The sequence below is a fragment of the Polistes dominula genome, unplaced genomic scaffold (assembly GCF_049000335.1).
Source record: "Polistes dominula isolate Pdom_NZ unplaced genomic scaffold, Pdom_raw_medaka contig_21, whole genome shotgun sequence".
Lineage (NCBI taxonomy): Eukaryota > Metazoa > Arthropoda > Insecta > Hymenoptera > Vespidae > Polistes > Polistes dominula.
In genome coordinates, this window is record NW_028301061.1 from 2,742,564 (window position 1) to 2,757,962 (window position 15,399).

A 15,399-nucleotide genomic window follows, 5' to 3' on the forward strand; every position below is an offset into this window, starting at 1 on the left:
TTAATTACGACGGTTGCGTTCGCGTGCTACACACCACGAAGATGGGTTCTCTGGTGTTGCTTTTGCTTTTGCTTTTTCTGCTGCTGCTGCTGCTACTACGAATAAGCTAAAGCGAGAAAGGAAGCGTCGAGGTGAAAAAACTCAACGAATGCATTTTAATCAACGCATTTTCTCTCTCTCTCTCTCTCTCTCTCTCTCTCTCTTTCTCTCTCTGTCTTTCTTTTTACTCATTCTTTCTTTTTATCTCACTCACTCACTCTTACACTCATTCTTTCTCTTTTACCGCACATTTATGGTTTTTTTTTCTTCCTCTTCTTCTTCTTCTTCTTGACGAAACGATTTTACTCTTCTACCTTTCGTCGCTAGGTTTTTCGTTTCTCTATTTTCCTTCTTCTTCTTCTTATTCTTATTCTTTTTATTCTTCTTCTACTTTCTTGTTTTATTTTTTCATCGTTTTATTTTTTTTTCTTTCTTCGAATCCTTTGGCTGAGCTCGAAAGATAACGGGGGAATCCTTCCCAAACTCTGGCTGGTACAAAAACCTCTGCTCTTACTTCTATCACCATCATCACCACCACTTTTACTACTACTATTACTATTACTATTACTGTTACTAGTGGGATGGAGGAACCACGAATACAGAAAGAGATTTTAAACTTTTTTTTCTCGTTTCGAATTTTCTTCGAGCTTAACCCCCTGGTATCTTTCTTTCTTTCTTTCCCTTTCCTCGGAATGCATTTCGTCGTGAAGCCACGACTTGAATTCTTTATTAAAGCGAAATTCTTCTCTACTGTTGCTTTATCTCACAGATTTTTCTCACTTTTTCTTCTTCTTCTTCTTTTTTTTTTTTTTTTACCCTTTCGTCTCTTCTTTATTTCTTTATTTTATTTATTTACTTACCACTTTTTTTTTTTTTTAACATCTCTGTTTTGAACGAATAATTTTATTCTCCAATGTTACGTCTAATTTTTGTCAATCAAACATCAACATTTGTTTCGATCTACCTTTCACGATATTTGTTTTAATTATGTTGTTTGGAGGGTTCATTAATCAAGGATTGAGATAAGAAAAAATTGATGAGGTATATGAGGGATGCATTTGAAAGAAATTGTACAAAATATTGTTTGAACTGATCGAACGAAAAGGGATGAAATATTATAAGAATGGTATTTTAATATTAAAAGAAGAAGAAGAAGAAGAAGAAAAGTCCTGGTTGATCCATTGTCTTTTTTTTTCCAAGCAGGATTCGACGATAAAAGCGAGAGACGGTTTTACAAGACTCTTCCTTTCCCCTTTTTGAAACTCTTCAAATGGTATTGGTGTTGTCTTCGATAGAATGAGAGAGGAAGAAAGAAAATAAAAAAGGATTTCATCTTTGTCAACAACCCTATCGGAGGATTAATAAGAACCAACGAAAATATAAACCCCCTGTATATCAAAAAAATAATCTTCAAGGACAACAATGAACATCATTTTTTGCTTTAAAAAATAATCTCCAAGAATAACAATGTACGTACATTCTTTGCTTGATATTTTTGATCTATTTTATTTTTAATGTAAATGTTTATTTTATTATTATTATTATTGTTATTATAATTATATGACACAATTCTATCGGTGGATTAATAAAAATAAAACCCTGTAATCCACAAAAATAATCTTCAAGAATAACAATGAACATCTTTCTCTAAAAATTCTAAAACATTTATCGTTTAATCAAAAGTTTTATTTATTTTATATTTAATCTTTTGCATTATTCAACAACAATCATTGCAAATATAATTTATTTTAAATTACATTAATAAAAATAAATCTATCATAGTTATTTATAATAATAATAATAATAATAATTGAACGATTGTCTGAAAGTTGGATCCAAATCCTAACCTACAAATTAATTACAAGTAGTAAGTACTAAAATTAAACACCAAAAAAATTAAATCCAAGTAATTCATCATGATTACCAACAATAAAAAATAATTTATATATTTTAATAAATAATTATAAAAATATAATAAAATATCCCCAATGTTTTTTATGCCCAAATATAACTGAGTATGCATCTGAACAATATTTATTTTTATGATAAATGATGAAATATGAATGAAACATGAATTTTAATATTTAGATAAAGAATTTGGTGTAGACAATGTCTGTGTTCAGTCGAGTATTAAAAGAAGGCCGAGGTCAGTCCTTAACTTTGGTATCTTCATTGGTATTTCAAGGGTAGTACTCGACATCTTTTAACCTCCGGCATACTCTCGAAAAGCCAACACTGTCGTAGTTCCTCTCACGAAACCTGATCTTGAGATGCATATTGTTCTACGAGAGTAAGAAAAAAGGAAAAAAGAAAAAAAAAAGGAAAGAGACAAAGTGAGTAGTTGAGGTGTGGTGGTGGGGGGTGGAGTATCCGAGTGTTAGGAGGCAAGGGGTTTGATATATCTCAAAGTTAACAGGGTTAATTACCCTTGATCGTCACGAACATCTCACGTTATTGGATCCTCACCACTCCCACCAACCTCACCCCTTAATAATCTCAAATTTTTTACACCCTTCTATTTCCCCCCCCCCTATTTCTCACCTATCTCTTTTTTCTTATTATCGAAACTCAAGGAGATTTCACAAGAGTGGGAAAAGAAAGAAAAAATAAAATAAGGGGCAAGAAAGGAAGGAAGAAAAAAAAGGACAGTATGAGATAGAGAGAGAGAGAGAGAGAGAGAGAGAGAGAGAGAAAGAGGGAGAAAAACAAGTAGATTTCCTTTGTCTCGAGTTCTTCGTTAAATCTCAGCACCCTTACCCCCTCTCCTTTCTCCACCTCAACCATCCCCATCCTATCTTTTTCCCCCTACCCCCCTCTTTTTTCCCTCGATCCTCACCAATTTAAATAGAAGACCAGCCGCCGTTGGTTATCTGGAATAAATCTCACAGTCTTCCCTTATAAGTTGAAGAGGAAAGGAAAGAGAAAACGCTGGTGGTGAAAGGAAAGGGGGATATGGAGAGTAGAAGTAAAATGGGGGTGGGAAGAAGACGACGAAAAGCCTTGGAGCTTAATTGAGAATTTCTCCATTTTCTTCTCTACCTTTCTTTTCTCTTTGGTAAACCTTACTAACCCGCCTACCCCCTCGTAACCCCTTTCCATCAATACCTATCTTTAACCCTTGACCTTTTTCCTCAGATTGATTAATTCGATTTTAATTTTTTATCGGGCATATAATTTCAAAGGGTGTTAAATTTGACAATGATTGTAATTTGTTTGATGATATTTTTTAATTTTGTTAAGAATTGTTGGTCAATAGTTTATGAATAATTGATTTTTGTTTGTATAAATAATATAAATTAATAATACGTGTTTATATTTATAAATATTTTAACTGTAAATTAAAATAGAGTTAATATATTAATTTAGAGAAAGATAGAATATTAATATTTATTTTATTTAATTATTTCTAATAATATTTGTATATATATATATATATATTAGGATTTTAATTAATCAGTATGTCTTATTTTTAGTGATAAATCATAATTAAATAGATAATTGTGACTGGAGTTAAATTATATCTAATACATAATTATTTTGTATGCATATGTACTTTTATAATAATATTATTGTATATATATTATAATAATATGTACTTTTTTGTGATAATATAAATATGTATGTGTGTGTGTGTGTGTGTATACTAACGCATATATATATATATATATAGCATTTACTTGTCTTGTATTTTAATTTAATATTTTTATTGTATTAATATGTGCAAGATAATTATTGTATTAATTCATTGCTATCCATTGTTTCAGATGGAAATAAAAAAACACGAATAAACGAAGCAAAACATTTTGTGGGCACCACATGGTGGAGGAAGATAAAAAGAAAGAAAAAAAAATTTAGAAAAAAAAAGCTTTGCGATAATCGATGACAGGTCGCGGATAACCATTCGATCCCCGAACAGTATCGAAGTCTATTGGGAATTAAAACCGTATTGAGTGTCGGTGGGTACGGTTGGTACAGTCGATGGGTTGGATGGACTCCCCCTTTGGGAGTTTAGGACTTCGTTTGTTTGATCTATTTCATAGGATATATATTATTACGTTTGAAATTATTTGAAATAAAAAAAGAAAAGAATTTTTGACAAAGAAAATAATTAAGTAGATTTAGATGAAAAGATTAAAAAAAAAAGAAAAGAAAAAAAAAACAAAAAAGAAGAGATAAAAATTAAATATGAAAATTTTCAATCGTCATAATTAATTGTTCGTGTATTTGAAATTGAAAATCCGATAACTGATTTTAAAAGAAAATAAAACAAAAGAATAAAATTGAGTAGCGAGTTGAGGATAGAATCGTTCGTGTATTTGAAATTATTATGAAATCGATAGCTGATTAAAAGGAAAAGGGAGAGAAAGGGATGGAAATAGAAAGAGAGAATGAGAGAGATAGAGAGACACACACGAGAGAGAGAGAGAGAGAGAGAGAGAGAGTTAAGCCTTTGGAATTGTGTTCATATGAAAGAGTCACGGTGGTCCCTCATTGTCGAGAATAGAGCCTATTCATTTGCAGTATTATCTGGTCAGATCACGTGCAGTTGATACTCATCTATAATTTGATGGCTGCTCTCATCAACCAACCCTCCTGTAAATCTACCGTAGTATTGCCCGCTTTTTTTTTATTCCTATTTTCTTTCTCTCGTACCATTCTCCTCTTACACTTTTTTTATTCTTTCATTTTTTTTTTTTGCAGTTTCCTTTACCAGTCTGAGAGATAGGGAAAGAGAGGGGGAAATTGAAAGAAAATATTATCTAGCTAACCGATAACGATGTAAGACGAGTAGTAGTGTTACGAGAATAAGTATGAGTTATATATATATAGTGGGGGATAGAAATGGTTCACCATAGAAACGGATGTATGATCTTTGACATTGATGTTTATGAAAAAAAAAAAAAAGAAAATTGAGAAAGATAGATACAATAGTTTTTTCGAAAAATTTTCATAACAAGATCAAGAACAATTTTGATAATCAAATATTAATGTAAAACGTTTGATTATCTGATGTATGTATCTTTGAAATTGTTTATTTTAATCGATCTTTTTTATTTTGTTATTTTCATTTTATATTTTACGAAAGAACGATATAAATTATTTAAAAATTAATGAGAGAGATATCAGAAATAGATAAAAGTATTATTTGAATTATTTTAAAGTTGTCTGCACGTTTGTCTTCTTTTTAATCAAACTTAATGAAACTGAAATATCTATAGTTGTATTTCAATTAACCCTTGATGGTTGATTAAACAGTAATGTGTCGATTTACAATTACTTGATTAGTCGTTTGATAACTGTCCTACTTATTTCTCACCTGTTAACACCTTTTCTAATAATAGACATGGTCTGGTTCAATTGTGATAACTGTTTTTATTACTAAATAATATGTTTCTCATTTATTGAACAATTACATTTAGTATACAGATCAATAATGCGTTGATGAGAGACCCAAAATTATGATTCAGTTAAATGTTAACATTAAAAAACAAAATAATTCATCAGATCAACAACACCAAAGTAAAAAAGGAACGAAAAGGGTTGTAACTCAACTAGAAGAAAGAACAGATGAGATTTTTAAATGGCCATATGCGTAAACCAAAAGTATGATATGAAGTATTCGAACAATCACTATTACCATAACTAAATCTCCGATGAATAATTGTAACGATTTATCATAACGATATGCTAGGGAAGTAATAAGGGCGGTCAGCTGGCGTTTATAATCTTCGTAGGAACACCAACTGCGAAGGGTTCCACGAGGATTCGAAACAAATGAAAAAAAAAAAAATCCAAATCAGCTTTGACTATGCCATATCATTCTTATCGCGATTGTGTGTGGTGCATTTCTTTTTCAAATCCGTATACTTTCCGTTCAGCGAAAAAAACATAGTTGGTTTTACCATTCGCGAGGGTTAAATCCGGAATATCATCATATTTCTAGGGGGTTAGTATAGCAAAAAAAGAAAAACGCTAAGCGTGCGCATCTCTTTACCACTTTTTCTTTCTTTCATTCTTCTTCTTCTTTTTTTCCCCCCATTTTCATTTCATTTCATTTTTTGTTTCATAATCCCTCGAACGAAATTCGCTGATTTTGGGATCCTTCCAAACGAGTAGTATTAAATCTTTAGAAAAAGATAGAAATAGGGTCGGTGTCATTAACAAAACTTTTTCGATAGATCATAACCAACTTTTCTGTATAATAAAACGAATGAAAATATAAAAAAAGGATAAGAAATATATATACAGAGTGTCCCATATGATTCTTTTCACAATTTTTCAAGTACTTGCAATAACCTGACGAAAAAATACTTTAAACAAAAGTTAATCTGTTTTTTTTTTTTTTTGATTATACATTGCAATAAGAAAATAGTTTAAAAGATTTTTTAAAGCTATTTTTATTTTTTTAAATGACACCCCATATTTTTGATCTTACAGTATTACAGTCCTTAATAATACGAATTAAACGAATTAAAATGGTGAAAAGAGTTATAGAGTACACCCTGTATTATTATTCCGGATAAAATTAGAACAATAAATCATAACTCGCGTGTAACTGACTTAACTTGCAATTAGTAAAGAAATAAATAATCAAAAAGAGAAGAATAGTGGGGGTAGTTTCTTGCAATATTAGGAAAACCTAAAGGGTTCAAAGACATTAAGCAATGAGATATTCCAGTGTTGTGTTAGACAGAAGGGAAGGGAGGGGGTGGTGGTGTCCAAAAGTCGATTAATCCACCCACATTTTAATTCATTCTCATTTCTACCTAGGACCCTTAACCCATCCCTTTCTCTTTCTCTCTCTTTCTCTAAACCCTTTTTTTCTCTCTCTCTCTCTCTCTCTCTCTCTCTCTCTCTCTCTCTCTTAACAACGAAATAAAAAGTAAAGTGAGTGAGTGAGTGAGATAGAGATAGAGATAGAGACTGAGAGATAGCGAGAACTATATCGGGAAGTCCATTCGTTACGGGAATTATCCAGGCATGGGATCTGAAAGAGTGAACCCTGAAGAGGGCGTCGACAGAGAAATAAAGAAAGAATGAAAGAGAGAGAGAGAGAGAGAGAGAGAGAGGAAAAAGGGACTGGCTGGTTTCGACGGGACTTTTCGTGATGCAAAAAGGGAGATGGGGACTGGTTGGTTGGTTGGATGGATGGTTGGTTGGTTGGTTGGGTGGATGGTTGGTTGGTGGAGGACGAAGGGCTTGTCAAAGCAACTGCGAGTACTCGTAGTCGTTCGGCCGTGCTATCAGCTGGCTATCGTTTCGACGTGTATTCAGAGACGAAAGCAGAATGTATTCGAGTGACTCTATAGTCACCTTGGGAATACTCGCTTTCGTTTGCCTGTTACTACTACTACTACTACTACTACTATTACTGTATTTTCATGTTGAAGTAGGGGAAGAGAATGAGAAGACTCTACTGCACCTTTTCTCTCTCTCTCTCTATCATTCTCTCTGTTTGGGGGGATGATGAGCATGAGAAAGAGCAAGAGAAAAAGAGATTGAAGTAGTGGGGGTATATATTGTATGTGTGTGTACGTGTGTTTATGTGTTTTTGTATGTGCAAAACGAGACTCGGTCGTTCCCTGCTGATTGCACGTACGTGATACGCGTACGTTCTTCCAGACTATCCACACGTTTACTATTCGTTCTAGTATTTATATATATATATGTATATGTATACATGTCTCTTTGCTGGTACCTTTAAAGCATCGTCAAAGGTTTCAGGGAATATGTGTAAGTTAATATATATCTATATATGTGTATGTGTATATGTGTTTTTGAAGACACGTGTACGTATGCAAATAAATGTTCCTATCGTGTACATATGCACGTGTGTAACTTCCTGCAAGAATGATTCTTATCATAGAACAGTATCTATCTATCTATCTTTCCATCTATTTATCTATATCATGTATCTCTCTCTTTTCTGATGTTTCATTGGTCTCGTTTTAAAGACACTTAGATAGTTCAACTTAGAAATAATATAACATACTTATTTTACTATGATTTTTGAGTCAGAGAAATTTAATTTTGTATACAATATTGTTACTTAAACACTACGTTTAGTATCGTTAATAACTTAACTTTACAAATAAGTTGCTTTGATAGATTGTTTTAATTTTGTTTAAAGTTTTTAGAAACTTTTTGTATAAAATGTATGTATGCTTGTACGTGTATTAATGAACAAAATGAAAAGCTGAATAATACGATATGAAACTGAAACGATATTGTAATATTTCATTCATTCATACAAATTTACAAATTGGGAAAACGTAAATTACGTGAAAAGAAAACAACCAAAAAGAGTTGAAATATTTTTCTTTTCAATTTCAATTCGTTGATTTGTCCCCTGTTATCCTTCACTCCTTCCCTTCCACCTCACCCTTTGAAACAAAAATTTGATCGAATGCAACAAGACACACACGGAATGAACTGAGGTGGGGCTTTGGGGTGGGAGTATATAATTGTCGCGTCGAATATAATTGTCTTTTTATTTCATATAAAAACTATTTGGATAGATATAAAACGTTAATATCAAAAACTGAATTGAAATGATTTTGATTTGCGAGGTTACGCGACCTATGAGATATGGAAGCCGATTGGTGGACAACAACACGAAAGGAGGAACGAAGAGAACGAACGAGGGTTTCGCCGAACGTTGAGTTTCGGGTTGTGATGAGGGCAGGAAAATGGGGTGAGGGGTGAAGGGAGAAGACAGGGGGGGAGGGGCGCGAAAGCACACCGACGATAACCACCGTTCGACGCCCTGAATATGCATGGCCCCAAAAAAAAAAAAAATTTTGCGCGTGCGAATCGGTAATTGGATTCGTCATTTTCCGCGTTTTCTATGGATGCTAAAAAAGAAACGGTGGATTTGTAGAGAGAAAGAGAGATACGATGGACAGACAGACAGAGTTAGAGTTGAAAGAAGAGAGAGAGAGAGAGAGAGAGAGAGAGAGAGAGAGAGAGAGAGAGAGAGATAGAAAAAACATGCGATAGGCGCATTCGAATCGTCGATTTTGTCAGATTTCTTCCTATCTTTTGCTTTTCCCTTTTCCCTTTTCCCTTTTCTCTCTCTCTCTCTCTCTCTCTCTCTCTTTCTTTCTCTCTCTCACACGTTTGCAATTGATTCTCGTCCACGAGAGCACAACGAAGTTTGAGTTTCATTGGAGATAAAAAGCTTTGGAAAAGGAAAAAAAAAAGAGTGAAAGAGAGAGAGAGAGAGAGAGAGAGAGAGAGGAAGTTTTTTGGGGTAGGGAAAAAAGGGGAAAGGGAGTGAAAGGGTGGTTTTCAAGTGAGAGTAGAAAAATTCCAATTTTTCATTCGATCTTTCCAAACTATTCGAGAATGTTTTTTCTAGTTCTCATACTCCTCTCTTTCTTTTTTTCTTTTCTTTTGTTTAGATTTTGATTCGATATCCGTAAATACGTAAAATTTTGTTGGAAATATGATATATATATATATATGATAACAGATTGTAATTAGAGAATTTGTAGGATATCGTAGAGAATAATTAAATAAATATTTTCGCTATTAGTCGATTTAGTAGTAAATTTGTAAATATTTTAATTCGATTAAGAATAAAATTGTAAATAGATAAAATTATAGATTAGTTAAAAGATAAACGAATAGATAAATCGTAACAAGTATTGAATTGGGGATGGGAGGAAAGGATGGATTGAAAGATGAAATTATCGATATTATATATTGCAATTTAAATTGATAAATAAATAATATCATTTAGTTTATTATACGAAATAAGGATAATTAAATAAATCATAGTAAAATAATTATACTTCAAATTCTAAACATTTTAAATCTGAATTGGTTTTAATAAATACACAAAAGTCAATAAAATTACAAATGTAACGTTTAAATAAAGAATAAATAAATTATAATAATATATCAAATAGTTTATATAATAAATTATAGAATTTATTATAAAAAAAAAACATTGAAGTTTGAGTAAAAAGTATTACCAACCTTTGCATCATCGTTTTGAATAAAATAAAAATCTCTGAAATATAAATTATAAGAAAGTCTGAACCGAGAAGTAAGAAGAAGGGGGATGATATGGGATGAGAAAAACGCGTCTAGGTTGTTCGTACGAGAACCCTAGGAATGATCGTAGATAAATTCGAGATATCGAACCCCGATATATAGGGTGACTGCTCCCTCTCTTGATTTATTTAATTTCGTGCTTCGATTTGTAACAGAGATCGAACCGCATCGATAAGTCTTCCGATCGGGATGGGTAAAACGTGAGTGGCTCGCTGATGAAATTACGTGCCATATCGAAAAATAAATCCGTTATTATCATCATTATTATTATTATTATTATTATTATTATTATTATTATTATTATTATTATTATTGCTATTTCTGTTATATTTCATTTTTTGTTCATCTTTTCACACAAATACCAACAATTTTTCTTCTATAAGGTTCCAATTCTTATAAATGTATCCTAAACATTTAATATTTTATTAAATCATATCAATGTTATTTAAAAATATGAAAAAATCAATATCCTGTGTCACTATTATTATTATTATTATTATTATTATTATTATTATTATTATTATTATTATTATTATTATTATATATTTTATCGAATATATTTCAATAACAATACATCTTTCGATTAGTTTGAAATTAATTTCGTCATCGTTGTTGTATCAAAAATTTTGGACAATCTGACATAGTAAGATACGATTGATATTTTACGATACAAAATAGAGAGAGTACGCGATGTTATCAGAACCAATTTAAACTTTAACTATACTTATATACATAGGGTGTCCATGTATGTATGCGATATATCATTAAGGTTAAAGCTCCCAATCGGGGGAGGGGGTGGGTGGGTAGAGGGGGGGGGGTAACGCGCATATAGATTTGTTTAATGAAGTAAAATTTTGTTGACGGGGTTAAATATGACGATCAAATATGTCGATCAAATATTGCGGAAGGATTTTATTTGCCTTTACGAACGACAGTACCGAGTGATATATGATTAACTCAAATTATATTCGTATCGTTCGATGGTCACTCGAGAGCGTCATTTCTATTCGTTTGACGTACCGTAATCGAAAACTGCGTGTGATTTTCCACCCTCCTCCTACCCTCCACCACCCCCCTGCCCGCCTACTCTTTTCACTATTCTCTTTTAAAATTCCACCACCCATCGCACCCAAAGGCATCAATTCTTCTTTCACCTATGATAACAATACGCGTAAACGAATATAATCGTTCGTAGAGGAAAAATCATTGTGATGATGTGTGATTTTCCAATAAAAAGAATATAATAATTATCATTTTGAACATAATCGTAAAGCTTCGTTGAAATATTTTAAAAATCATTTAGTATGTATGCGAGTGTGTGTGTGTGCTTTATCGTAGAAGATACGAATATATCGTTAAGAATAAAAAGAGGGAAAGAGAGAGAGAGAGAGAGAGAGAGAGAGAGAGAGAGAAAAGGTATCTATCAGAGTTTATCGTATTTTATTCCCTTCGATAAAAAAAGGGACTAAGAGAAAAGGGAATTCCGAACCGCAGAGTTAAAGAAATTGAGAAGAAAAAGAAAAGAAGAAGAGTGGGGGAAACTCGTAAGGATCCCCCATTTAATTAATCGAATTCTCAAAGCTTTTCGAAAGCCGATCTGAAGTTCTTGTAATCAACATGGCGATCGAGAAGTTGTTAGAATACATATATATATACATATGTGTGTGTGTGTGAGTGGTTTAGCAGAGTATCACATACAGGTACACACAGTCACATTGCATTCAAATCCGTATCGTCAATAAGCCAGTGTCGATTTTCAGTCCTGATAAGGTCATGCTAAAAGAGAACCTTTCTCTCTCTCTTTCTCTCTCTCTCTCTTTCATTCTCTTTTATCCTATCGTACAGTATACGGATTCGTATAAGTATATATATAGATATATAGTACAAATACAAACTTGAACACACACAATGGAGACAAACGTATGCGTTGAAAGTACGAAGGGTGGTAGGATCTCTTTCACCGATCATCCGTGTTTTATCAGGCCGGAATTATGCCGCCCTATCTCTCTGCCGTATTTTCGGACGACTTGGTCCAATCGTGAGAGAGGAGAGACCCTTTCCCTTTCCCTTTTCCTATTTTTCTCTCTTTCTCTTTCAAACGTTGCTGGATTTCGCGAACTCTAGCACGCTTTTACCAAAGCTCTCGAAAAGAACCGGAAGAAAATCTATTCCATAGGAAAACGTCCCACGTCCGTTTTTTTCGGCCCTTCACTCTTTCTTCTTCCTCATTTCCCTCTTTCCTTTCCCTATCTTCTATCCTCCCCCCCCCGTACCCTTACTCACCCTTCTCAATCTTCTCTCTTTTTCTTTCTTATACTTTTTCGTCTTATTTTTTCTTTTATTTTCTTCTACCTTCAACCTTCCAACCTTTTTGATTCGTTTTTCCTCCCTATTTGAAATCGACGAAATCGCGTAGTAGTCGGATTCTAAGCACGTAAGCTTTTTCTATTTATTGCACTCTTTTTTTGGCTGGCCTAAATCATTGCGCATCCCTTTTTATTGAATAGGAATGCTACTCTACTCGATGCACATGCTTCAACGAGACGTCCTCTCATCCACGATCCCTCCTCTATTTCTTTTTATTTTTGTTTTTGTTTTTTATTTTTTCTTTTCCTCCCCCGAACTCCTGGCTCTCACCCCCAACTATTCACACAACTCTGGCTGGTTTTTCATACTTATTTTTTTTCTTTGTTTCTCTCTTTTTATTCTTTATATTCAATTTTCATTTACTTTTGAATCTTGATTATTAATTTTCAGTAAAGTGAAATCGATATATGTGACGCGCAGTCTCTATTACTAAATATTTTTATTTGATTTTATTTCATTTATTATACGAATATCGTATAGAATTTAGATTTTTTTTATTGAATATTGAGATCCCCGAATTATTTTTCATTTTATTCATTTACTTCATATTCATTCAATTAGTTATTTATTGTTTTACTTTTTTCATTTGAAGAATCCTAAATTTGACGATAAATTTTTCGAGAATAATTATTGAACGCTACATTCGATTTTAATACTTTTTTCACTGTTATTATTCAAAGTATAATACTAATTTATTTATTAATTTTTAATATATTTTTTTTATTTCTTTTTTTTAACTTTTTCTTAACGTGATTTATTAACGAAATATTATTAATGAAGTATTAAATTTTGTTACTATAAATATTTATACAATCGTAAATTACAATTTACAATTAGAGAATAATCGATAAGTTACATATGCGTACATGTATATATGTATATCATATGTGTATAAAATGAATGCGTTTATTATACATACAGGTGAAAAATGATATAGGATTCTGGTCGTTTTCGAAAGAGTCAAATGTAAACTGGAAGGTAGAGCTCCGTTAATATTAGATTCGCCTGCTTGGAAACGATCCATATGGGAGTTTCGTTGACAGTGATAAAGACGTTCGATTCGCGAGATGCACGTCTCTATTCTACGTTACCCTAAATGTTATTTTTATAACTGATCTCAAATCCAATTTCGTATCGTCAAAAACAATATTCATATAATTCTCCGACATATTCATTCTAATTACTTTCTTCGATATTATTGAAATTATCTTAAATAAATAAATTAAAAAAATAAATAATAGAAAACTTACATATTATATAATTGCATTAAAAGAAAAAAAAATAAATTATTCGTCGGAATATTTTTGATTAAAAAAAAAAAAAAAAATAACAAGAAATAATTTTCAAAGATGGTATGAAACTTTGATGAATCGTATCTTTCTAATTTATTTGCATATTAAATACAAATAAAATTTTTTCTAGACCTTATATATATATATAAATTTTGTGGTTTATATATATAACAAATAATTTATATATAATAATAAATAAGTATATAATAAATAACTAAAACAAATATAAAATAATTATATAACTAATATATATACCTAACTTTAATACATAACTATATAACAAATACCTATATAATTAATATATAATTATAAATATATAACTATATAACAAAAAACTATAATAAATAACTTATATGTAATAACAAATACACATACAAATATATGTAATAAAAAACTTTCTATTGTCTTTAAATTTATATTCAGAAACGTTTGGAAAACGTTCAAGAAAAAATGAGGGAAGGGTAGAACGTATAAAAGAGAGTTGGTAGAGGGGTAAGGTGTAGAGGTAAGGGGTACAGGGGTGAATATATATTCTAGCAAGGTCACGATCTCGAGAATAGTCGAGAGAAGGGTTTTCCTTCGGTCGTTTCGTCTCGTGAAAATCAAATCTTCAAATTTGTCGTCCGATCAAACGGTCGGTTCTCGGGTCAAAGGTCGAGTAGGAGAAATCTTACGTGTACCTTTTCTATTTTCACTATTCTAAAAGGGGAGGAAAAGAAAAAAAAATAACAAAAAATGAAAAGTAGAGAAAAAAGAGAGCAGTAAGAAAAAAAAATGTCAAGTAAAAGGATTCATCATTTCTGTCTTTCCATATTTATTTTCTCTTATCTTTCAATATCATCTTCCTCCTCTTTCTTTTTATTTGTTTCTTGCCTATTTTTTTTATTTTTATTTTTATTTTTTTTTTTTTAATATTTTTATTTTTCACCTCAAACCTAGTACTCGTTTTCGATTCAGGAAGCCGTTGGAAAAATTTCTTTTGAAGAAGTCTACGAGACGCGGATTATTTTGCACTGCTTCGTAGACACCAAGAGAGGTTAATCAAAGGATACTATCGAGAGAGAGAAAGAGAGAGAGAGATAAAGAGAGGATCAGACGAGACTCTGGCGATCCAGGTGTTAATGAACAGAGTTCAAAGGGTCTCCTGCTTCTTCTTCTTCTTTTTTATTTTTCTTCTTCTTCTTCTTCCACTTTTCTTTTCCGTCTTCTTTTACTTCTTCCATCGAAAGGGTGATAAGGAAAAAAGTGAAAGAAAAAAAGGTTTGGGTCGTTGAGACTGCAAAGAAAGGATCGAAGGTAAACCTGTGATTTTTATTTTGTTAAAAATTATTTATTGTTTTTTTCTGTTTTTTTTTTTTTCTTGTTAGACGAAAACAAGAGAGATAGAAGAGTATTAAAAATTGACACGAAATTGTAAAATCGTTTTAATTTTATTGAATGTTCCTAATTTTTTTATTTATTACGATTACTATCAAGTTTAGAAATAAATTTTGATTATTTTGTTATTTTATAAAATTTATGTTATAAGTATTGATAAAGATATTTTGTGATATTGTTTAATTAAATAAATATAAATATAGATGTGTAAAATTAATATTTTATATACTCTACTATTATTTTGTTAAATATATAAATATTT

At 31.5% G+C, this 15,399-nt stretch overlaps 2 long non-coding RNA genes across 2 annotated transcripts in view; one reads left to right on the top strand and one right to left on the bottom strand.

Annotated features, from left to right (window-relative positions):
• The window catches only part of LOC149031406 (uncharacterized), a 66,086-nt gene that overhangs the window by 1,750 nt on the left and 48,937 nt on the right, over window positions 1-15,399 (bottom strand). The gene's annotated exons all lie outside the window — the stretch shown is intronic.
• On the top strand, window positions 1,217-8,220 carry LOC149031407 (uncharacterized). Its single transcript, XR_016177788.1, has 3 exons — window positions 1,217-1,508; window positions 2,128-2,372; window positions 3,804-8,220. It is a non-coding gene; the product is annotated as an uncharacterized LOC149031407 (long non-coding RNA).